The sequence below is a fragment of the Pipistrellus hanaki genome (genome assembly GCF_964339955.1).
Source record: "Pipistrellus hanaki genome assembly, chromosome: 10".
Classification (NCBI taxonomy): Eukaryota; Metazoa; Chordata; class Mammalia; order Chiroptera; family Vespertilionidae; genus Pipistrellus; species Pipistrellus hanaki.
This window is the reverse complement of record NC_140512.1, coordinates 5,041,953-5,065,974: the sequence shown is the minus strand read 5'-3', so window position 1 is coordinate 5,065,974 and position 24,022 is coordinate 5,041,953. Positions and strand designations below refer to the sequence as shown.

Here is a 24,022-nt window from a genome sequence, read left to right as displayed (position 1 = left end):
TTTTGAGTATCACCAGGAGCATGCTTTTCAGATCTTCCAACCTCATATGCCAGCAAAATTTAAGAGAAGGGGAACTTGCTTTTTGGGGGGTGGTCAAAGTGTGAATGTTAATTATCCCTGGGACTGGGTTGCCTCTCCAATCCCAGTTCACATGGTTATAGCAAGTACAACCGAGTTCTAATAACACAGCACAGTTTCGGCAGAGGGCAGGGAGAGGTGTGGAGGAATGTTTCCAGGCGTCCGGGTGGGCACAGGGAAAACTCAGTAGCTGCTGGTGGCGTATTTTCCATTAAGAGGACTGGGAAGGAAAAGCAGTGAGGAACAGAGAGCAAGTGTATGGTGCTGTCCCGGAGTCCCCGGTCACAACCGCTGGATTCCATTAGACACCACCCCATCTTTACCAAAAATGTCTCCCCCTGCTTATCCCAGTCAGGTGGATTCCTATTACTTAAAGCCAAAATTAGCCTACTTAACACCACTACCACCTACTCATCCCAAAAAGGGACATTTAACACCAAAACCTCAGGAAGAACACAACCTCACACTTTTTTTGCTGCTGTTGTTTAAAAGGGAAAGTTTATTGAATGGTAGCTGTGTACCGGGAACAGATCTAAGTCCTTGAATTATTATGGCGTTAAACAGAAGGGATAAAACCACTCTTTTCTCATGGGGCTTACATTCTAGAGAAAACATACGATAATAAAATGAATTCCAGTTGTGCTGCAGAAAAGCATTTATACAGGGGTGGTGGGGGATGAGGACAGTGTCATTTTGAAAGGGTGGTTAGATGACACTGCTTGTCTGAAGAGGTAATATTTGAGTGGAAACAGGAAATGATGGGAAGAAGCCAGCCGTGTACTGCTTTAGGAAGAGGACTGCAGGCAGAAGGAACAGTTCAAAGTCAGAAACACGCCAGGACATTGCTGAGGGACATCCCAGAGGGCAGTGTCGATGGAACACCGTGAACACAGGAGTGAGAAAGAACTGGCGGAGGAGGAACCGACCTGAGAGGAAAAGGTGTGAGGTGAGGAAGTAAGAAACGAGCACGCAGTGGAAAGGACTTGAAAATAACTTGAGCTTTATGAAAAGCTCACTATATTATCTTTAATTTTCATTTTGCCTCACATCAGTGATAACTTTAACACCCGGGTCTTTAGAAATTATCATCCCCAATTATTTGACACAATCCTGAGATTAGCCAGGAATAAGTGTTTCTAATGCAGAAAATCGCTCTTCTCATACACTTTGAATTTTTTTTTTTTAACCTTAGAACAAAATCAAAGCCATCTGAAAGGAAACAAGAAGAATCTAGGATAACAGGATGATAGAAACTACTTTAAATTCTATCTGGTTTATTATGTTACGAGTGAATCTACTATGAACAAGACTGTACGAAGGTAGAGGAAGAACATTAAAAGTTAAGCTCCAGGCTCCAGGAAACATAGTGTCCTTTGCTAACCGAGTTCACTATTACTGAACTGGATATTACCATGGTGAAAAACTGTCAGCTGAGAAAAAGTGAAAGCTAGACTTCTGACTTCGAGAATAGCCACTGATTACTGGTCAACAAAGTTTCAAGTTTTAATCCTATCTCTGTTACTATGATAAGGAAGAACTTCCTTTATGTAGTGAAATTAAATACACCAGATGCTTCAAAATCTCTCCTCGGAAAGCTTCTGAGACCGGAGACAATCGGTTTAAAGAGTTTTAGGTAGAGGACACCCCACAGAAGACGGATGCTCTCTCCAGACCTTTCCAGAGAACCAAGTGTGTGCACTAAGCCAGTAATTACACCTACACCGCTTCTGAGATAAACGCCGGTCAGGTCAGATCTTTGAAAGCTCTGATGTGTTCATGAATCTCCTCTCTCACTGTATGAGATACTTAGGTAGCCCACTTAACGGCAGACCAAAAGTAGGCTGATATCAATAACACAATCTATAAAGGGAGGTGCTGTGAGAGATGTGAGCTAACGAAATAAAAGTCATTACACACCTTGATCCAGACTCGATTCTGAGTGCAGCCTCCTCAACACATCTCCAGCCTTTGGCACGGGGCCGCCGGGGTGATGAGCAGCTGGGGCATGTGAGGGAGGGATGTGCTGCACCTGAATCGTATGTGAAGTCTCCCCCCAGTGGCCACACACAGATAACAGACAGAGCAGATCGCTGCAGCTCCTGCGCGGCTGACCAAAAACCTCTGAGCAGACCCTGGTCCCCACAAGAAAGACATAAAGCCTTCAGTTCAGTGCTGGCACCTATCAGTGAGGGGGTCTGTTACACTAACCTGCTCTTAGGACATCCATAAATGTGAGGACTGTTTCTGGAAGACAAGAAGCTACAGGTAAAACCAAACTAGCATAATTTTTCTCGGTGTGATTTTTTAAAGGAATAGCTTAAGAGTATTCTCCAACAGCGCAATGTTTGTTTCACCCTAATGGGCAGTGTTCGTCCTTCCTGATAGAAACACCAGCACGTCTCCTGCACCTTAACCGCACCCACCTGAAGCCGAGTTCTGATACAAATGTAGTCACTTACCAAATAAATCACCTTGGAAAAGGAAATTATCATCGGTAGTATATACCTAATGTCTCATTTGCAAAACAATGCTTTCCAAAAACCACCTATAAGTAGGTAATTTATAATAAAGTAAGTGATGTCAAAAATACAAATGGGTCCTCTTTTAATATTTATTTTCTTGGTGTTTTTGTAATTAGATAGCCTTTGAATAGCACTATCCCTGGATTATTTGCAACTCCCAGCAATAATCTGCTATTACTTTTAACAAGGCTTGGGTGTAAAAAACGTGAAAGGGCCTTTAATTAAAATGTGGGTTGTCTTCTGTTAACCATCCATTATTAAATGGCGAAGTATATAAATAACCTTCAACAAATAAACAACTCCAATTTTTAAAAAGGCTTTTAAATAAGGTAACATAAACAGACAGGGTCTCACAACTATGATTTTCTTGGTTATCCCCAGCTAAGAAGAGGGAAGAAAGGAAGGGACAGCAGCCTGCTGTGTAGTCTTCAGGAATAATTTTAGCCTGAAACGAGACTCAGGAAAAAAAAGCAATATATGATTCATTTTTAAAAATCCAACAGTTGGCCTAGAAAAGAGAGAGAGAAAAAAAAGATTCTGTCTTGCATGGAGCTATCAGACTTGCTTAAGCACCTTAATTTTTCCAGTGTTTATTTAATCTAGAATGTAAAAAAAAAATCATTTTGAAAGTCTTAGAGGGAAAAGAATTAAGGTGGCACCAATCAGAAGGAGACCCCCTCCCCCCCATCTCTTCAGTATCTACAGGACGAAACAGAGCAACTAAAAGTATTACCACTTGTGCGTTACGTAACCCTAGCCTTCCACAGACAAGGACCTTACAGAGTCACACATTCTGCAAACATATATTTACCCACGGATTTAAATACAGGACACATTTCAGGTACAAATGACCTCAAAATGACACCACCCATAAAAGTTCCCTGTTGACTGCATTAGGGCCTCAGAAGGCATGACTAGAACCAGGCCTGATGCCCTGTCACTGCCCAGGAGGTGCCTAAAAATGAGCAATAACTCCGTGAGGTCTGGCGCTGTCAGACCCGTTCCCCGCAAGGCCCTCCGCGTTGGTCACAAGCCTGATACCTCGCCTGACACCCCCGCGACACACGCGGTTCCACACGCCCATGTCACAGGCTTCCTGGGGAGCAACGGCTGCTAAGTCATGTTCCAGCCGAGGAGCAGGCTAACGGTCCCCGGTGCTCCGAGCCTCAGGAGCCCTCACTCAGGAGGCGGAAAGTGCAGCCCAGCCAGCCCCAGAGCCGCAGGAAGGAGGAGAGGGCGGCCGGCCTGACCTCGCCGGGCTGCGGGGAGGGAGCGCGGAGGGTCCGGAGCCCCCCAGCTGCAGCCCCGCCGCCCGCCGCCGCGGCGCCCCAGCTGCTGCGCGTTTCAGGGCTGACATCCCGGGAGCCGGTGCGATGGAGACGCAACTCCCACCCAAGTGCTAACAAAGTCCTTCTGCAGATCCATCACCCCGTCACCCCGCCGATCACAGCCCTCCTCCCCCACCGGTCCCTCCACCGGCTCCCCCCGGCCCCCGGGCCCGGCCAGAGGCACCCCAAGCCCGGCGGCGAGCGCGGGCGCCTCTCCGGTTCCTTCCAGGTCCACGTGCCCGGGACGGGGAAGCGCCGCGTGGGCAGCGGCTCCGGGCGGCCCGGCACCCTCCGGCGGCTCCCCTCCGGCCCGCACCCCTCCGGCCCGCACCCCTCCGGCCCGGCACCCTCCGGCCCGGCACCCTCCGGCGGCTCCCCTCCGGCCCGGCACCCTCCGGCCCGCACCCCGGGGAGCTCTGGCGCCCGGGAAGCGGCGGCGGGAGCAGCAGGGAGCCCTCTCCTCTCCTCTCCTCCCGGGGACGGGTCCAGGCGCAGCCAAGAGCCGGCCCGCTCCGGGCGGACCCGGAGGTGACGGCCACGGCCACGGCCGCCGCGGCGCCCATTCATCCCGGCCCGGCCCGGCCCCGGCCCCGGCCCCGGCCCCGGCCCCCGGCCCGGGCGCGGAGGGGGAGCGGCGGCGGCGGCACGCGCCAGGCACGTTGTCGCGCTCCGGCCGCGGGGGCCCGGGCTGGGGGGCCGGAGGCGCGGCGAAGGCGTCCTCTCCGCGCGGGCGGACTGGACCCCCGGCCTCCCGCCCCGGCCCCCCGAACCCCGAACCCCGGCCCCCGCCTTAGCCCCGGCCCCCGGCTCCCCGGCCCCGGCGGCCGAGCCCAGGTGCGGGGGGCGGGGCGGCCCGGGTCCGCGTGGCGCGCGGCGACAGCAACAGGGCGCCCCGCCCGGCCCCGGCGCGGCCAGACCGTTACCCGCGGAGCCGGGACCCCGGCCACTCACCGGCTGGCACCGCCGCCTCCGGCCGCTCCGCTCCCGCCGCCGCCGCTCCTCTCCCTCCGCCTCCGGCAGCTCCGCTCCCGCCGCCGCCGCTCTCCTCAGCCGCGGGCGCCGCCGCGCAGCCCCATCCACGAACTCCGGCGCGGAGTTGGGGACGGGGATGCGGCTCCGCTCCCCGCGCCGCCCTCCCGCTCCCCGCTCGCCCCGCGCCGCCTCGGCTCGGCCGCCCGCGCCGCCGCCTCCTCCTCCCGCCGCCGCCGGGCGCGCTCCCTCCTCCCCGCCGCCCCGCGCGTGCGCGGACGCCGGGAGCGCGCTGGACGCCGGGAGCGCGCTGGACGCCGGGAGCGCGCTCGGCCGCGAGGGGGCGCCGCCGCCTCCGGGCCGCCGGCCCCGCCCCCGCCGCGGGCCCAGGTGGAGGCTCCGAGCGCCCCCGGCGGCCCCCGGCCTCTCCCGCCTCTCCGGGCCGGGCACACCTCCCGCCCCGGGCCGCTCCCCGCCCTTCCCCGGAGTCTGCACCCAGAGACCCGGGTGTGAGTGTGTGTGTGTGTGTGTGTGTATCTCTGTGTGAGTGTGTGTGTGTGTCTCTGTGTGTGTCTCTGTGTGTCTGAGTGTGTGAGTGTGTCTGTGTGTGAGTGTGTGTGTGTCTGTGTGTGTGTGAGTGTGTGTGTGTGTCTGTGTGTCTGTGAGTGTTTGTGTCTGTGTGTCTGTGTGTGTGTGTGTGTGTGTGTCTGTGTGTGTGTGTGTGTGAGTGTGTGTGTGTCTGTGTGTGTGTGAGTGTGTGTGTGTGTCTGTGTGTCTGTGAGTGTTTGTGTCTGTGTGTCTGTGTGTGTGTGTGTGTGTCTGTGTGTGTCTGTGTGTGTGTGTGTGTCTCTGTGTGTCTGAGTGTGTGAGTGTGTCTGTGTGTGAGTGTGTGTGTGTGTCTGTGTGTCTGTGAGTGTTTGTGTCTGTGTGTGTGTGTGTGTGTGTGTGTGTTCACACTGAGGAAATGGACACGGGCTCCTTTCAGAGGCCCAGCCCCCCCCCCCACCACCACCACCACCACACACACCCCCCTGGCTCAGCTCCTGCCAAGCATCTGCTCCCCAGACCTCCGCGGGGGCCCTGCGCCCCCCGCCTCGCCTCCGCCCGGAGGGGTGACGGGTGGGGGTCCGGGTGCTGGTGGCAGGTTTAACTTTTCCCTTTGGAAGGGATGGAGCCATGCAGGCTGCAGCGAGGCAAGCAGAGGACTGGATTTCCCTTCACATCTGCCTCAGCCCCAGAGGTCTCCCTGCGGACCTCACTCAGACCTGGGGGGGGGGGGCTTTGGAGGGGATGCTATTTACATTTTAGGAAATGTGTTTCCTGCATTCTTTTCAAACCGTGAATGCAGAAAGAGCGAGTAAAACTGGGCAGGAGAGGAATGCCCATCAGGTGACCTCCAGCAGGCCGGCTCTCCCGGCTTCTCTGGGGCATCGTCCTGCCCAGCGCAGGCCTTTGGGAAAGGTATGCAGAGCCAGGGGTGCCTGCGGCCTGGTGGGCTCAGTGAGGAGTTTCAAGCTGTATGGTCCACGCCCCCTCCCCTCCCCGCCCTGTGAGCGTGGCTGGCATGGGAGCCAGGGGGCAGACACTATGGACCGGGTGTGTTCAGAAGGCCCAGGCCCCCAAAAGTTGTTTTTCTCCGCAGCCTCCACCAAGCAGCAAAGATTAATTTACTTTTCCTTGGGATCATTAATTTTGCAAACCAACATTCAGAGGGAGTTTGTCGAGTATTAATTTAGAACCTCCTGTCCTGGAACAGCAAACCTGAGGAAGGGAAATTGGAAGCTTCTGAGGGGACCGGGATGTCCTCACAGGTAGTCAGCCCAGCTGGGCGAAATGGGGCAGAGTGTGTTGTGTGCCCAAGAGAGAGGCGAGGCAGAGGCAGAGGCAGAGGCAGGGGCAGGGGCAGAGGCAGAGGCAGGGGCAGAGAGGGAGGAGGTTTCTCTGCTCAGGAGCCAGCAAACCCTTCCCCACCTCCTTGCTCTCCAGGCCCAGTTGCTGGCCACGGGCTCTGCAGAGCCTCATTCAGCCCGCCAGGCCTGTGAACTCATTTCTCTCTCCCTCCACTCCCAACCTCATCAACCTCCTCCTGCCCAGCTAGTGGGCAGAGCGCCTGGGGGTGGAAGGAGGAAGTGAATGTCACTGTTGGGTACGATCCTTTAATTTTCTCAAGCATCTTCTGGAAACCATGTTCCAACCCCCTTCTCCATCCCCATCCCCTGCAAACAGGATAAAGAAGTTTGCAGGAGGGCGAGGTAGCGCATCTCTGCCCCTCCAAACACAACATGTACACCTAGACTTACAGCTGGGACCAGCCTGCCCGCTCCCTTATCGCTGCCTGTGCCAGGGCCGCAGCATTTGGGAGCGGGGATACTGGCACGATTCTCTTTCACGTACAGCTCCAAGTCTGTTCTCCAAAAAAATGACAGCAGTTTTTAGATGTGGGCTTATCATGGCTGTACGGCTCAGCTTCCTCCTCAGAGCCAGAAAAAATAGAAAAAGATCTTGCTCCACACCCATCTTCCACGGCTCCTCTTCAGGGAAGTCTCTCTTCCAGTGCCTATATTTTATCAAATACTCATACACAGCTTACAGGATGAAACACCACTTCTTCTTGTGAATAATAGTGACACTGGGTAACTTTCCGCCCTTCCTCTCGCTTTTAAAGACGGGACGTGCCAAGATAAACCTGAAATGATTCAACTCTCCGTGTGGCTCTCCAGCCCGCCTTTCTGAGAAGCCGTCATTTCCGAGACGCCGCCCATCCATTCCCCGTGCCCATTACCCATTCTTCACTCCGGCAGAGGGGACTGTGATGATTGAACATGATGGGGAACCCTTCCTTCTCTTCAGTAACCTTAATGTTCTGGCTTTTCATTTCCCTCAAGGTTACTCTAACGGGGTCATCCTTTTACCACAGCCCAGTATCTCCCATCCTAACTCAATTTAGCGTCTACATGTGGAGTCTTAATTCTGGAGCGTCCGTCGCTGGTTTCATCCCCTCCTTCAAACATGAACAAAAAAAGCTTACATGCTTTTCATAAGCTTGTGTCGTCTCCTCTGACCTGCCTTGCTGCTTCAGAAATGGGAGCATCTTGCTAATCCAGCTGCAAATTTTTTAGCAAAGCCGAGTCCTACCTGCTCGTCTTCCAGCTAATCCATCATCACCAGAGCCGTGATGGTCCTGGAATATAGCTTTATGAGAAATTGCAGCTGACATGCATCACAAAGTCCAAGCAAGCGCCTCTGCAGGGTACTTTATTTAGCTCCAGCCCTTTAATCTCTGCTCAGACGGCCAGGTCAGACTCCGCTCTCCAGCCTCCTTGCTAACCTCCCTAATTCACGTCTCTCTCCTGCTTGTTTGCAGCTCTCCCTGTACTGAGAACAGTGCTTCTCACTTCGGGCTCCGCCAGAGAACTTTAAGAAACAAACACAGAAAGCCCCCGAAGGCTGGGTCCCGGCCTGAGATGTCATTGCTCTGGCTGCAGCCCGGGCCCAGGGTGCCAGAGCCCCCCGGGCAATGCTGCCAAGCAGCCGGAGTTACAGACCTCCGAAAGGAGCCCTCTTCCAAACCACACTGACACCCAGCCTTCCCAGAACACAGAGGGGCTCCACATTACCTCCGGTAATCAAATTAAAACGCCTAATCCTGCGCTTTAAGGCTCTTTGCCAATTGACTAGAATAGTCCCCTTTCAAAACAGCTTAAATTTATCTCCTTCCGAAAGCTCCTCCAGATTAGTCTCACCTGGCTGCCTGAAGATTGCTGTCCCCACTTCTCCAAGCGTTCTACTGGCTCTGGTGTGTGTGCAAGCCCTTGGACCAGAGCGGACGGGCCTATCGCTGTTGTAATCTAGCTCTCAGGAATATCTGCCAGAGCTTTCTTTCTTTCTTTTTTTAATATATATTTTTTTAATTTTATACAGAGAGAGATAGAGTTAGAAACATCGAGGAGAGAGAAACATCAACCAGCTGCCTCCTGCACACCCCCCACAGGGGATGTGCCCACAACCAAGGTCCATGCCCTGGACGGAATCGAACCTGGGACCTTTCAGTCCACAGACCGACGCTCTATCCACTGAGCAAAACTGCTTTCGGCTGTCAGAGCTTTCTATGGCATCTACATCTCTCTGCATCCCCACTAGGTCAACAGACTGTCTCAGAATGAACAGAAATGCCGTTAAAAAAAAAAAAGTATTGTTTTGAGAGAAAGAGACCTCCATTTGTGACGCTGTGTTGTGTGTGTTTTTGTTACTCCTCACTAGAGGATATGTTCCATTCCATTGATAGGGGAAGAGACAGGGAGAGAGAGAGAGAGAGAGAGAGAGAGAGAGAGAGAGAGAGAGAGATCAATTAGTTGCCTCCTGCTCATAGCCGAGGATTGAGCCTACAACCAATGTACTGGCATATGCCGGTTACCAGAATCAAACCCAGACCCTTCAGTCCACAGGCTGATGCTCTGTCCATTGAGCCAAATTGGCTCGGGCAGGAATGTCATTCTTAGCAAGACTTTCTCCTATCTACATTCCCTGTCACAATGGCTGTTCATTCTTTTTAAAAACTTTATTGCTACAATTAAAGCCAACAGTTTCAAGAATTTACGTGTTTGGGTGTTTTTTGTTGTTGTCTCTTACAAAGGAAAAACTATTTCACTATATCTCCCTGACTCTCTCTGCCACCATTCATCTACTGTGGGCCTTGGAATTGGCTTCTACACCCACCTCCATGCTTAAGCTACTCTTTGCATCACAACTGATATTTTCATTCACATGTTTATTCATTCATTAATTCACTCATTTATTAGTGGTAAATGCTGGGAATAAAATAATCAACAATATCAACTTACCCCTCCCTAACGGTGAAGAACAACAAGCAGTTCAAGTATCCTGGGATAGTGCTATGTTAATAGTCTTAACCAGACACAATGGAACAGTGGGGAGAGTCTTTGCTTAGGGTTCAAGCAATCCAACCTCTCTGCAAGAGTTTGAGGTTAACCCACACACCCCCACCTTATCAACCTCTCTTTTCCTTCCACTTCCATCATACTATACAACCCGGGAACTGCTACTTCTCTGAAGAGTCCTTCATTGACCTCTTAACTTGCCTTGTCATCTCCTCCCACTTCCAAAATAAAAAAACAAAAACAAAAAACGTTCCACCAAGAATGGGAGAGATTTTTGAGGGAGAACATATCAAAAGAGGAGAGACTTCTGTTCCTCTCAAGAGTCTGCTGGACCCTTAGGGCTCTATCTTCAATCCTTCCGCATCTGTATCCATAGTCCTACTCTCCCCTGGGCATGTTTTCAACTTCCCGCGGGATATGTCCACCTGGATAGTCACTCACAGCTCGAATTCACATCTCTGAAACAAAGTCCTGGCTTCCTCCATCTCCCCTGCTGGTTTCCCTCACTCTTTGTCCCCTCTCATTCTTGCTCCACTCTTTCCTTAACACAGTGGTCGGCAAACTCATTAGTCCACAGAGCCAAATATCAACAATACAACAATTGAAATGTCTTTGGAGAGCCAAATTTTTTAAACTTAAAATTCTTCTAACGCCACTTCTTCAAAAAAGACTCACCCAGGCCATGGAATTATTTTGTGGAAGAGCCTCACTCAAGGGGCCAAAGAGCCGCATGTGACTCTTGAGCTGCAGTTCGCTGACCACTGCCTAAACAGATCAGCCTGCACCCAGGCCCCTTGAAGTCTGCTTCCTCAGTGCCACGGGAGTGGATTCTCCTGACAGTGTCCCCTGGCCCTACAGGAAGTCCCCTTGCCCAATCCCTTGTGCACCTCAATGCCAGATGTCAGTCACATGGGCCTGGCCTCCTGATGGCCTCCATGCAGAAGGCCCTTCACAGCGATGGTCAAGGCTCCCCAGGGTGTGGGTATTACATGTCAGTCATATCTTGCACCTTTCTTCAGGGGTGGGCCAAAGTAGGCTTATAGTTGTGAGTACAGGAAACCAGCATTTATTCTTGTATTATTACTTACTTGCTAAGTATTGTATTACACCCGTGAACCACAGGGTATTTCCACTTTCTTTGTTGCAGGAATACGGACTAGAATCCCAGTTGGTAGGTCTCTTTCACCTTATCCTTTTCCATTAAACTTTTCCTGCCCCGCCCCAAACAGAGCCAGCCGCTTTCTCTGAAGTTCTATAGCCCTTTTCCTATTCTGCTTCACAATAGTATTGTTTACATTTTTAAATATTTATCTTAGCACTCTTTTCACCGCCACCTCCTCCACCACCATTCCCAGCCCCATGCCCACCTTGCTCACAGATAGGAGGCCAGGTGCCAGGTACAAGAATGCCCACAGAACTTGGCACAATACCGCTCTCAGAACAGGTTTGTTTGTTGGAACAGATAAAGTTGTTAGCTGGCGCCAGGCCTTCTAAAATTAGAGAAAACTAAGTGGAGGGAAAATGTTGCTAATTAGCCTTGAACTCGTGTTCTTGAATATGCAAGTTACAGCTGAGAAGCTCTTACAAGGACAATCATGTTTCCGGCGGAGACCCTAATTGCTCTAGTTGAGTTTATCTGTCAACAGCCAGTTTCTATACCTAATTAATCCGTTGGGATCCTCAGTTAAAGTTAGCTTCAAAATTACATCTCCTCCATTTCTATATGAGCTTAAAAAAATAAAATAGACCTTCTACGTATTCAGGTACTGAAAGAAAAGTTCAAAAGATATGGTCCGGCTGGCATGGCGCAGGATTTAAGCACAGACCCATGAGCCAGGAGGTCACGGTCAGGGCACATGCCCGGGGTTATGGGGTGTGTGGGAGGCAGCTGACCAATGATTCTTATCATTGACTAGAGGCCTGGTGCACGAAAGCCATGCACTCAGGGTGGGGCAGGGGGAGGATCTCCTCAGCCCTGCCTGAACCTTTTTGAAGTCCAGGAGCCTTCGGGAGATGTCCGACTGATGGCTTAGGCCCACTCCCTAGTTTGGACAATTTGCATATTAGCCTTTTATTATATAGGATGTTTCTATCTCTCCCTCTCCCTTCCTCTATGTAATATATATATATATATATATATATATATATATATATATATATATGTGTGTGTGTGTGTGTGTGTGTGTGTGTGTGTGTGTAAAATATATTATATATATAGATAGATTTAGATATAGATATATATAGATATAGATATATAGATATCTATATCTATATATATATATGAAAGGCTAATATGCAAGTTGAGTTTAATTATATGCAAAGTGTTCCCTCAGGAATTTGACCCAGAGACCAGGAGTTCAATCCCTCACTATGTGTGCTGACCACCAGAGGGTGGAGCAGAATGAAGGAAGGCTCTGGTCTTCCTCCTCACACCTGCTTTCCGGTCACCCAGCTGCAGGAGTGCTGTCAGAGGAAGGCCTCCAGCTGTCAGCCGTGGGGACGCAGCAGCTGCAGAAAGCCCACATGCTCACACTCATAACAGGCCTAGAGACCCTACCAGTGCAGAATTTCAAGCACCGGGCCTCTAGTGTGTGTGTGTGTGTGTGTGTGTGTGTGTGTGTGTGTGTGTATTTTTCCCACCCACAAAAGCAAAAGGTAAAACTCCGAGTATTACCCTTCATATATGTATAATTAAACATTTTTTAAAACTGAATGTGTCTGGATTGATTGGTCAGTTGCTATAATCAGCATATGCTTTCTCAGACTATGTTTGGGATACAGAAGAATAGGCTTTTTGGCCATCATTGCTCACGCGTTAAGAATGCCAGCAGTCCCTCTGTATAAAGAGACCTGCCTTTAAACCGCTCATGCTGAACAGGTTAGTCACACTGCAACAGGTTTGGCAAACCTGTGGGGGAGGGGTGGATATAAAGTTTCCTCTTTTTTATCTGTTCCCTTTGCCCTTTGAACTGCAGATTTTTTTAAACTGGGGATTTGTCAGTACTTGATTAAAGATTGACTGGGATTCTCCAGGTGGTCATTTGTGTCATAATTTTGTTTCTGATTTTTTTTTTTTTATCCCTTGAGTATATGCTTCATTGTTGAGTATGTGTATTTGGAACTATTACTAGTAAAATTTTTTATGTAAAGCAAAACCGGGAGTGTGCATGGTGCCAGGGTGGGGGGCTGGGCTCACGGAGAGGCAGAGAAGCTCGCAGTCCCGGAGGGCAAGGGAGGTCTTTGTGACAGTTTACGTCATCAGAGTGTCTGACTCATGATTATGCGCAAAATCAAAGGGTAAAACTGAGTCTGAGGCTCTTCCAGAACACGACAGAGCAGTCAGAGGGTAAAACCACGCCATGAGGATATGGGCAGGCACCTACGTCATCTTTGTTATGTGAATGAATGAAAGATGGTCAGGGTCCCGGACGGGGACAAAGATGGAAGAGTGTGTGGGTGTGTAGAGGGTGGTTGGGGCAGGCTGTTCTGGCTGTCAAAGGCATCTAAGAACTTAACAGCCTGCTCTAAAGTGGTGCCATCTTCACGCTAGAAGTCCAAGGCATTTCATTCCTCCTTAAAACATCAGCTGTTTATAAACACGAAAGTCCAGGTTTTAAAAAGAAAAAAACCCAGCTTTGATAATGGTCATGAATGACAACAACCATCTATTGAGCTCACGCCTAGGTGGCAGACAGTGTTTTATGCCTTTTATATCCCTTTTGAGTCATTATCACCCTCACTTTAGAAACGAGGGCACAGAGGGAGAGCGGTTAAGTAAGAACAGAATGGAGAATCCACATCAGCTTCACTCTGTGCAAATCCACTCCTCTCCCAGGAAAGAATAGCACGAGGATGAAGTGAAACACCTTTCCAGTACAAGGTATAGCTGACCTATAGCAGAGCATCGCAAAAACTATGGGGGTTTCTGTTTGTTGCCTCCCCTCGCCCCCTCCTTGTCTGTCAACTTCAGCTTCCCTTAAAAAAACAACAACAACAACAACAACAAAAAAAGGAGATTGAAAAACCTGATGAACAATAGTAGCTGTTCATTGTAGTAGAGTCGGCGATATGGGAGGGGAGTGGACTGACTGTTCTGGGGGGGGGGGGGTGGGCGGGTGGAGAAGGGAGAAGGGAGGGAGGAAGAGACTGAACATAAACTGTGCACCTATGGATGAGGACAATGGGGGGTGGGAAGGGGGCGGAGGGTGGGGTGGGAACCTGGTGGAGGGGGGAAGAAATGAGGAACCTTTGTAATAATATAAACAATAAAGATTGATTAAAAAAAAAAAAAAAAAAGAATGTGGCGATGCAGGCTTCCTCCTCACACCTGCTTTCCTTTCCGGGAAAGACTGGCCGCCCAGCTGCAGGGGAGCTGTCAGAGGAAGGCCTCCAGCTGTCAGCCCTGGGGACGCAGCAGCTGCAGAAAGCCCATGTGCTCACCCTCAGCCTCCCCCCTCCCCAGGTGGTCACACCAAATGACGGAGGAAGGGAGGAATGCAAAGGCTCGGATGCTGCAGCCGATGTGGCAAGTCTGAGAGGCCACGTGAGCTCCAGAGCCCCCTGGAGGGTCAGCGGAGGCTGCTATTCAGGTCTGCTGCCTCCCACACGGATTTCTCTCTGGACCCAATCCTGCTGCCCTCCCCTTCCCTCCACAGGGGTTCACCCACGTGTACCTATTGGACTGGACCCCGAACTGTCTCAGAGAACCCAGCAGGTGGCACAGGAAAGGGGCCCGTTTTGATGCGTATATCACACATTTCTTTACTTCAGGAGGAAAATATAATCCATGTATGCTAATTCAGTCGTTTCAATGGAAGTTCCTAGCCGAATCTATTTATTTATTTGTATGTATGTATATATTGTTTGTCTGTAGTTATTGTGCATTGTTTGAATGTCTTCTATCTACATGGACACTTGCCAGTTGCTATGATAGAAACAAGTAGGGGGAGAAACTTTGTTGACTCAGAAGAGCGTACAATTTGTGATAGACGCCTGATATTTTGAACTAATAGTTCTTCCTTGATCTTCTGATAATCACAGCCCCTCTCTTTCTCCAAGGAAATCTTTCTCTCACTATTCATTGCATTAGATCCTGGTGGTGCTGCTAGTCACCATATCCTTCCCATACTCTCATAGGAGTGGCCATGTGACTGAGGCCTGGCCAATCAGAGGACCCTGTCCCCTCAGCCACAGTGATTGGTCCACGAAGTAGAATAATACCTAAATCAAGAAAGTTTTGGATTTTCAAAATATAGTATAGCAGGGAGAAAGATAATTGTTTTCTTCCCTCAAGTCAACACGTGGGAGAAACTCAGAAAAGGAAAATTTCATCATGCCTGAGGCCAGCCCTACTTCTGGACTTCTCTGGTCACATCCTATATAATAAAACCCTAATATGCAAACCAACCAAATGACTGGTTGCTATGACATGCACTGACCACCAGGGGGCAGATGCTCATGTCTGGCTAGCGCAGCGCCAGTGGGAGCTTCTCCACCACCTCAGCTGCAGGAGCGAGAGGTCCTGGACTGCAAGAGGGTGCAGGCCTGGCTGAGGGGACTCCCTCCCCCGCAGCTTCCCACCCCTGCCCTGTGCATGAAATTTTGTGCACTGGGCCTCTAGTAGGCACTCAAGAACCTTTTTCATTAAAGCTAAACTGAGTTGGGTTTCTATCACCTGTCACCAACAGAGTTCTGACATATAGACAATCTATTTGGGGAAGAAGTTATGTATTTACTAAATGCTAAGTCACAGTTCAATCAATATATGATTATATGGTACAGTGAGGTAAATAATTATGGAGATATTGACATATAGGGGAACTTAACATTTGATTAATGGTTTTAGAATTAAGAAGTGATGATTATAATTTATCTTATGCTAAGTCAATATATAATCCTCACAAGTTAAAGCCTTCCTTAAAATGTTTTACTTATACTTTAACCCATTGGTCGGCAAACTCATTAGTCAACAGGGCCAAATATCAACAGTACAACGATTGAAATTTCTTTTGAGAGCCAAATTTTTTAAACTTAAACTATATAGGTAGGTACATTGTTATTAACTTCATTAGGGTACTCCTAAGCTGGCCTTTGCTAAAAACTCATGAGCCGCATTTTGCCGACCACTGCTTTAACCAATGCCTACTTGCTGAATCAGAGATATACATTTACATATGTCATAATTAAGTCATTATGGCATTTATCGAATGCAAATAATATTGGATATAGGAAGAGTTTAGAATCAGAAAGCTCTAGGTTCTCTTTCTGGATTCACCGCTTATGAGCTCAGTAACCTTGGGTAAGTTATTCATTATATGAAAACTTCCCTTGTCTGAAAAATGGATATAATAGGCCCACCTGCAGGATATCATTAAGGGTTATAAATTAAATCTATAAAATGCCTGATACAGTTGCCTGCTCAGATGAGAGTGTAATTATTGACTATTATTTTTCACAACAGTTATAGAACAGCAAATGGCCATTTACTAATTACCTTTAGTGCACAATTCTGAGCTATAAGAATGTTCTTAGATTTTCATTCCTCTCAAAGAAGACAAAGTTTCCATTCTATCTACTATTGTTAAACATTGGTCAGAGAGTTCTAACCAGTGCAACAGACAAGAAAGAGAAGAGATATGGTATTAATAGGAGGGAGAGACAAAGTTATTATTTATAGATAATGAAATTGTCTCTCTAGATAACCAAAGATAATAAAATTAAAGAGCTAATAGAACTAAAAGGATTGGAAAGATACATCTGGTCAAAACTCACAGAATGCAATTATTTTTCCATAGACATAATAACAAGATAGAAAATTAAACTGAAAAAGGAAATACCCCATTCGCAACAACAACAATAATGGGTCATACCAGAAACTGAAAATAAAGCCAACATAATTTAAACATACAATACTGAGAAAGAAGGGATGGATAGATTAATGACACAAGAGTCAAGAAATACATCCATGCATATGGAGAAATTTGGAAAAGCAAAATTTATTATTTAGAACTTGTGGAGAAAGTTTGAATACCTCAAAAAAAGTGGTATGATAATAACGGGCAAAACATTTCAAAAATATCCAAAAATAAATTCCAGATGAACTAAAGATTTAAATGCAAAAGATTAAACCATAGAAAGAGCTAAAAGAAAACACACCATTACACCAAGACATAAACGTTAATCAAAAGACTAAAAACTGACTATATAAAATTATTTGGAGAAAAAGATGCCATAAACAAAGTTGAAAATCAACTGGTAAATTCAGAAATAAAATTGAGATTCATGACAGAGTCTTGAGTCATCATATGTAAAGACTATCTAAAAATCAATATCAATCTAAATATAAATAACCAGATCTAGTTTAAATTAATAAATGACAAATGTAAGCTTGATTGAATCAATGTTCTTCCAGATTGACCTTTACCTTGGGTAATTTATGAACTTGTCAATTGAATAGGATCAAGCTTCTCAAATTATCCTTTAAAATGAAAACAAAATATCAGGAAGACTACTTGAGTGAACTTGATTCCCAAAGTGTAGGTAGGGATTGTACTTGCTTTAACCAAAGCCTTCTGTGTAGTACCTGGCTGGGTGGCCCACACAGATGGTATTTAATGATAATGATGCAGTCTATCATAATGTTCACATAATATGTGAAATATTTTGTAATCATGTGGACTTCTTTCTAACAGCAAACATGACTGATTAGATCAATATCACTTGCGTATCATTATGGGCTTGATTTTTAAAATTCTCTTTTTACATTTTCATGATATCTTAGTAAGCTCAAAGAATATTAGCAGAATTGTGGCAATGTTTCATAATATATCGCTTATGGAATTCTGTGATAAAAACATGGTAAGGTCTTAGGAGATGTTACTATATAATTGGAGTACAGATTGTTTTGGAAATATTGTCCTATGATTTTTTTTTAATCTCACGTACAGTATAAGCAAAAAAAACACACCAAAAAAACCTCAAAACAAAACAAAACAAGAACCCCACTTGATGTTATTCCTTTCCTGGTACAGTTGTTTTACCTGGTGTTAACTAAATTAACCAATTTAACTATAACTCATGTCAAGCACCTGATATGTGTCAGATAGTATGAGGACACAGGTGACTAGGAAGGCACGGTTCTGGTCCTCATGGCTCCCACCGTCTAGTCAGGGAGACATGCAAGTGTATTAGATTCACCACAGGGGCTCCAACAGGGCAAGCCCAGCTGCTCTGGAAACACATAGTCATTTACTAGTCCACCAAAACATGTCATTTACTTAACACCATGTGTATCAGCAGAAGAATGATATCGATTATGCACCATAAGAAGGGTCCTCTTAGCCCCTAAGCTTTTCAGGAGTATGAAAATAGCTGAGAACCCTAAAGCTTCATTGGTTAAAAAAAAAAAAAAAAAAAAAAAGCACAACATGATAAAGAAAAAAAGATGAAATATAAAATATAAGTATTTCATTAGCTAGTTGCAAAAAATCATTATTAATTTAGTATTTCATTATATTTAAAAATCATTTCTAGGTCAGGTTTCCTACCTTTTGTGAGAATTGTGAGTCTGATTAATGATTGCATAGAATTCAGAGTTCTTTCAGAATTAAACTAGTTATTGGTAGCTAAATAATTTGACGGGCAAAATTATAAAATCATTTCAAGATGTCATAGCAAGAAAGTTATATTAGTTATGGGATGTGAGATGATGGTAACAGATTCAATATAAAGTGTGATAAGGTCTAGAGAAGTTAGTTACAATGGTCCTATCTGTTAGGGGTTGGCTATGTTAGACGACCCAGTGTGCGACCTCAGTTCTCGGAGAACTCAGAAACAGACATGCAACTCCTATCACGCTATGGTGTATGAAGGATGTAACCATGGTTTCTATAAAGTATGATGGTGACCAAGAGAGAGCCTAAGATCAATTACATAAGCCATTCAGAGGAAATTCCTTAGCGTTGGCAATGCTATGGGTGGGACCCCAGAAACGAACAGCAGAGGTCAAGCGAACAAGGTTGTGAAAAAAGAAGGATACTCGCCACAGGGACCAGAACCCGGAAGCGAGGGCGTGTTCCGAGGAGTGTGCAACCTCCGCAAACATCGGGAGGGGGGACAGAAAACAGTTCTGTAAGGGCACATGGAGACAGTGAATGGAGCCCTTCCCGAAGAAGGCTTTTTTCTGTGAGTAACTGTAAGACACTCATCACTTTTTTTTTTTTTTTTAACAGAAGGAAGAGGGATAGAGAGTTAGAAACATCGATAAGAGAGAAACGTCGATCGGCTGCCTCCTGCACATCTGCTACTGGGATGTGCCCTCAACCAAGCTACATGCTCTTGACGAGAAGCTGATGCTCTATCCACTGAGCCAAATCGGTTAGGGCGCTAAATCTCTTCTTAAACGATCAGATTTCTGGTTTAGAAAGGCTGGTCTGGTCATAGTGTGCAGGTTCTTCTAGAGACCAGGAAATCTATTAGGAAGCATTGATCGAAACCAAGGAACCAGAAGATGGGTCAAGGAAGGAAACTGATATTTGTTGAAGACCTACTCAGTGGAACAGCACGCCAAGTCTCTCACCCATGAGGGATGGATCTGACTTCCATTTTAAAGAGACAGAAGTCTCAGAAATGTTGTTATGGTTCCAATGGCAGAATGTTAATAAGCAGTGAGTCAAGCATGGACTCTGTGACACCGAATCATCTGCGTGTTTGTTTCTGCATCACGCTGCCTCTCCAGGGGATACATCATGAAGGCTTGAATCAAAGCAAGACCAATCACGATAGAAAGAGAGGTCCAGATGGCAAGGTCTCCCAGTTGTGGTTTCTGGACGTGGGGAATGAAGAAAGGGTTTGGGATAACTCCCAGAGGTGGGGAAAACATAGAAGGATGTGGAGGAGCTTATTTGGGGTACAACAGGGGGTCTCTGAAAGCATAGTGGGGGTGACTGGGAGGGCGAGCAGCCCCAGCAAAGCGGTCCTTGGGGAGGAAGCACAGAGCGGTGTAGACTGAAGATGGATGCTCTCCCAGTATCCAGTCAGCATTAGACCTGGGCCAGTGACAGAAGGAGCAGCTCAGGTGAGCAGGGGACCATGGCGATCTGGACACCATCTTCCTCACATGGCGAGGTCTTGAGTGGTCACTGTTGAGTGGGGACACATATACCAGAGAACGTTTGCCCAGACATTTAAGTTTGTCTTCATGTGCCAGATGAGTAAAAATTATCAGAGTGGGAAAGGATGAAATAAATAAATTCAAATCGGTTGTTTCATTAAAGAATTCTAGTGTCCCTCTCTATTGTCAAAGACTAGAGCATCCTCAAGCCTCCCCTTGGGACCTGCTAGAAATGCTCATTCCGGGGCCCTCCCCAAGCCCATTGATAGAGCTGCTTTCTGAGAATAGGCAGTGATATGCATGCCTCAAAGCACTGCCTTCCCCTCCGCCTCTCTTCACCTCTCCCCTCCCCCCATTCCTTCTAAAATGGTGGGATCATAGTATTTCTCTCAAATCTGAGGGACATTCAGAATGTGTCCAACACAGTTTGTGATGTAATTCTTTAGAGTTACAAAGAGGCAAAAGGTGACAGCTATTGAGGTGGAAAAGGCCTTTCTCAATTACAAACCAGAGCAGAATTTATAAAATAAAATTATTGGTAAATATGACCACAAGGTTTTTTGTGTGTTTGTTTTTTTTTAAATAACTCCTCAAGGTCAAAATTCAGTAAATAAATTAAAATGCAAGTTATAAACTTTGAAAAAATAGCTGTACTTTATGATGACAAAAAGTCATTATGTACTTAAAACAAACAAACAAACAAACCCACTCTTACAAATAGGAGAGAAAAAGAACCCCCCCCCCAATAGAAAAGTGGTCAAAGAATAGACATGAAAAGGCAATTTGCAAAAGATGAACTACAGAGACCAATGGATGTTTGACCTCATGAGAAATAAAAAAGCATATTAAAACAAGAAACCAATTTTCAACTACAAATTGGTTTAAAAAAGTAATAAATGCCTAATGCTGTTGAGGGTATGGGAGAAGAGGCATTATCATAAACGACTTGGAAATATAAACCGCTATAACTATTTCTGAGAAACAATTTGATAGTGCATCAAAAGTTTTGAAAATATGCAAATATTTGACCCAGCAAGAGAATCATGTTGATCTGAAAAAAATTCATCCGAAGGAAATAACCATAGCTGCGCACACACATTTGTCTATATAAATATTCATTTTAGTATGCCTGTAGGAATAAAATATTGAAAACAACCTGAACTCTAACAATATGTTGAAGGTTTATTAGATAATATACATCATATCTCTAAAAAAATTACTGTGCTGTTTTAAACCACTATGGGGTAGATGAAAATGCAATAAAATAAAATCATGTTTATAACATAGTATTTTATCAAAAGTTGCCTAATAAAAGAATATGCATAGTAGTATCCCAGTCTTAGAAATATAAATATGTATTTATATATCTCTATTTCTGTCTGCATCTCTATACATCTCTGTCTCTATCATCTATATCTATAAGAATAAAGAAGTAGGATGTCTGAGGGCAAGGATTTTGATTAATTCACAGTGTAACTTAAAGCTTGGAATAGTTGCTGGGCACATAGCACGTATTCACCACATATCTGATTGTCAAAATATTGAGTCTTGTCCTAACTGGTTTGTCTCAGTGGATAGAGTGTGGGCCTGCGGACTGAAAGGTCCCAGGTTCGAGTCCGGTCAAGGGCCTGTGCCTTGGTTGCGGGCACATCCCCAGTAGGAGGTGTGCAAGAGGCAGTTGATCGTTTCTCTCTCATTGAAGTTATTGATGTTTCTGGCTCTCTATCCCTCTTCCTTCCTCTCTGTAAAAAATTAATAAAAAAAAATATTGAGTCTTATTTCTGATTGGTCAGTTATGGGATGTGAGGCACATAAAGTTTTTTCTCTTTATGTTTATCTAGATGTTCAAAATTGTCTACAATAAATTTGTATTCCTTTTTTTTTTTTTGAGTTGGAAAGAGAGTACATTCTACTTTTGAAAAAAAAATGTTAATGGATAAAATTAGCTATTTATAGGCACGATCCTAAGAGCTAATTGTCAGTATGGGGCTAATAAAATTGAAAATCCCAATTCAATCAAGATGAACTGAGCAGTATTATAGGCAGGTTGACAGAGATGTGATTACAATCCAGGAAACTTAAGTCTATTCAGCTCTTTTGTATTGCCCTTGGAGTATGACTTTAAAAACCTTCCCACCAAGTATCCTATAAAAAAGATCTCAAGGTTTTAAAATTGAAGGGTGAAGTTTCTTCAAGGTCTACCCCTAACATTCATTTGAATTTTGCACTGGGCTTCATACACTATCCTGTTTGTTGCATATAAAAATATTTGAAATTATGTAGCATCAAGTAAGACTGGTTCTCTGGAAAGTTCTCCATGTTTTTCTGTGGTTGTGTGCCCAATGGCATCGTTGGGTCTCTATAGGAATATTGTGTAACACAGCGTGTTAGTGGAGCTGAGAAAGTGGAGTCGAGGAGAACTTGTTAGCGTGCGTTCAGAAGTAGGCTGACTAATTGACATCAATGTGCCATCTGCTTGGCAAGTATGTCTCTGCGGGAAAATCTCATAGGGTGAAAATTAAATGATATATGGAGTTAAAGGCAACACCTGACATGCGATAAGCTTTCAATAATGCTAGCTCGTTGTTATTAATTATTATTACCGCATAGAGCTTTCACACCCAGATGTCACTACCACTTGCATAATCAAACTAATCTGCTTTACTCTGATTTGGTGTGTGCCACGCCACATTCTCATTCAATGACCCACAGGGAGCGAATGATGGAAATAGGTTCGGGCAGCCGTGTTTACCTCTGGGAAGGAGTGAATCCGTTAGTCCTTTGATCCTCTCTTCACAGGAACCGCAATCAAATCTCCTTACCTGTGGACTGGTGAACTAGACCTTGGGACATGGTGATGCTAAGAAGGTAAGGCTACTATAGTCAAGTCAAGACCATATGTCTCTTCTTTTTAACTATCATAGCTTATTTCCCTAACTTCATCGACAAGAGTAAAGTTTTCTAGTAAGTTCCATGTTCTCTAAAGCAGAAGAGTCCAAAATATTTTGGCCATGGGCCATAGTAAAACAACAACAACAACATTTTATAAGGTGATTCAGAACTTAGTATTGAAAGTTTCATGAAAAAACAAAAAACAAACAGAAACAAACCTACCCTAATTATGTTAATGACCTAAAACCAGAATTATAGGCAAATAGCTGTTGTCCTGGGATCCACAGGAAAAAGCTGATAGTGCCTTCCTGTTAAGTCTGTGTTTCCTTGTCTCTCTGTTTATTCTGTTGTCCAATCTGAACTGCCTGGGTCCACACCTGACATGTACTATCCTCCATGCGTGACCCCTGGCCAGCTTGAGCTCTCAACATCCATACGAGCCTACCTATGGCTTGTCCCTACAGCAGCCATTAGTCTTGCCTGGAGTTTTCAGGACACTTTAAATATTGAATCCCATGATCCTGGTTTTGGTTTGGAATATATTGTCTTTGGCCTAAGTTCCCTGGTTTGCCCTGGTCCCCTGAATTCCGACCTCAGCTTCACCCAGAGGACTTATGGGGACTGAAAACCCTTTTCTCCCCATTAAAGGTCCCCATTCACTCTCCTACTGTGCTGGGCACTGTTCTCCAGCCCACCAGCTCCAATGGGCCACACGCTGTCCATTCCAGCCCGCCTCTGTCTTCCAAACAGAACGGCCTCTGTCCATTCTAAGAGGGAACCAGTAGTAGGTATACACCTTCTGGTTCCTGCTTACTGTGTGTGGGGGAGCAACTTTATGAATGACTGATGAGTGCAGACACAAAAAGAAGGTTCCTTTTTTTGTCCCAATGATTTCTTTTTGTTTGTTTGTTTTTTGTTTTTGTAGAAACAAAAGGTAAATAATTTCTGGAATCAGAGAACTATGGGTTCAAATCCTTGTTCTGCCACTTATTACCTGTGTAACATTCAACATCATTTCGTGATTTATAATCTCATAACTGCTTTTTGAAGATTAAATAAAACCTTGTACTATGTAAATGCTTAGTGAGGCAGCCAGCACCAATAGGTGATGAATAAATGTCAGTCCATTACATTTTATCCTAGTGAGTAATACATGAAGGTAAGTTATAGTCACCCCTTAGTATCCCACAGGAGGATTGGTTCCAGGACCCTGAAGATACCAAA

At 46.0% G+C, this 24,022-nt stretch overlaps 1 protein-coding gene across 7 annotated transcripts in view; it reads right to left on the bottom strand.

Moving 5' to 3' along the window:
• The window catches only part of PALS2 (protein associated with LIN7 2, MAGUK p55 family member), a 75,715-nt gene extending 70,593 nt beyond the window's left edge, over nucleotides 1–5,122 (bottom strand). For 5 of the 7 annotated variants that reach the window (XM_084896342.1, XM_084896341.1, XM_084896339.1 and 2 more), the window contains exon 1: nucleotides 4,880–5,122. The gene's annotated coding sequence lies outside the window, so the exon portion shown is untranslated. The remainder of the gene's footprint in view (nucleotides 1–4,879) is intronic. The other 2 variants (XM_084896345.1, XM_084896344.1) reach the window with 1 other exon arrangement.
• Between the last annotated feature and the right edge of the window lie 18,900 nt (nucleotides 5,123–24,022).